At 39.6% G+C, this 1764-nt stretch overlaps 1 pseudogene; it reads right to left on the bottom strand.

Moving 5' to 3' along the window:
• The window catches only part of LOC136805647 (golgin subfamily A member 6-like protein 22), a 4088-nt pseudogene extending 2702 nt beyond the window's left edge, over nt 1–1386 (bottom strand).
• Between the last annotated feature and the right edge of the window lie 378 nt (nt 1387–1764).

Genomic DNA, 1764 nt, shown 5'->3' with positions numbered 1-1764 from the left:
AAAACATCCAATTTGAAAAAGTACCAAAAAAAATTTCTGTAAATTATCCAGTAAAGGTTCAGATACTCAATATCATATTAGTTTGTAAAATCTTTCCAACATGAGCACCATCCATATCACTTACATTTTTTTATTCACTGTCCAACAAGAGCCAACATTGGTTGGAAAAATCCTTCAGTTCTAGTCCAACTCCCATCATATCAAGATGGTTTAGATGTCGAATCGCTATCTTCTTCTTCAGACTCTTCTTCTTCGGATTCTTCTTCAGACTCTTCGGCTGGTTTCTTCTTTCTTCTCTTCTGTTTTAGGTGTGTTCGCCCATGGATCATCATCTTCATCTTCGTATTTGTTGCGACGTCCGAAACGACTGGTTGGTTCTTCTTCTTCCTCCTCCTTTTCTTCTTCTTCTTCATCTTCTTTCTCAGATTCTTCCTCTTTTGTCTGACTCAGATTTCGTTTCTCTTCGCTGGCTGGGTGGTGCTTCAGTTACTTTGGGGATTTCGATTTTACCAGCACCACCGAATTTGGACATGAGATCAACGGGTTCGTTGGATTTCAGTGAGCCATCGTCATCACACAAGATTTGCGTATTCATCTTCATCAGCGACGGCGTCCATGTCCAACATTCTTGTTCGATCTTTTCACGTTTCTCTTTCCAGGTGTTGATTTCGTTGGTGGTTTCCAGAATGTTGCGTTCCATTACACCGCAACTACGTTCAGCAGCTTCTGCACGAACTTCTGCTTCTTTGAATTGACCCTCCAAGAAACGACGTTTTTCTTCGTTCAATTCTTCGCGTTCTGAAGATTCTCCTTCCCGTTCTTCTAATTCGTTCAAACTTTTACCAGCGTTCTCGATCGTTTCTTCCAATAACGCTACACGTTTTCTAAAGTGTCTGCTTTATCTTTGACTTTTTCAGTATCACGATTGACGACAACTACCTTACGTTGAGCTTCGATGAATTTGGTTTCGTTAGTTTCCAATGTTCGTTTAGCTTCTTTGGTATCTTCTTCAAGAGTGTTAACGCGTTCATCTTGTGCACTTTCCACCTCCTCAAGCTCGTTTCTTTTCTGTTCAAAACCTTCTGTGGTTTTCTTCTGCTTGCTTTAGCTTAGTCTCAGCAGTCGAGCAACGTTCTGTGGCATCTTCAAGCTCTTTTTGCAAGAGTTGAATTCTCCGCTCCGCACTGGCCAATTCACCTTCTGATTTCTCTAACCGAGCTAAAGCTTCAACGATGCTATGTTTTTGCATCAAGTTTCCTCTGGTCAGCATTATCAATTAATTCGGTGATATTATGAAGTTTTTTCTTCAAATTGACCAACTTTTCATCACTCATCCTTCTTTGATTTTTTTCTTAGTATTTGATGTTTCTTTATTTTTTAGACAGATTCTGAAAAATATAACATGGAATAGATTGGTTAAACATTGATCATAGACGATAACTCGTGACATCAAAATCTAAACTGATGGAATCTTGTCAGATTTCTAATAAACACCGAGCCTATTGCCAGAAAACAGCTTAAACGGTTATTATGAAGATGAATATACATCTATCCGCAGACATGTGTTTCGTCCTTCCAGCACTCACCAGTGCGGCTCGGGTAAGCGAGCATATAATGCTGTTGTCAGATGAAAAGATGAATGTACAAAAATCAATTAAAGGGGAGTAGTAATGTGAGCTTGAGGACCGTTCATTAGGAATCTGGGAGTAGGCTAATGCAGAATTAGGCTCCAATTCTGTTCAAGAATAATCACTGGCCCTACTC

This window comes from Clytia hemisphaerica, unplaced genomic scaffold (genome assembly GCF_902728285.1).
Source record: "Clytia hemisphaerica strain Z4C2 unplaced genomic scaffold, Clytia hemisphaerica genome assembly, whole genome shotgun sequence".
NCBI classification, from domain to species: Eukaryota; Metazoa; Cnidaria; class Hydrozoa; order Leptothecata; family Clytiidae; genus Clytia; species Clytia hemisphaerica.
This window is presented reverse-complemented; position numbering and strand designations above follow the sequence as displayed.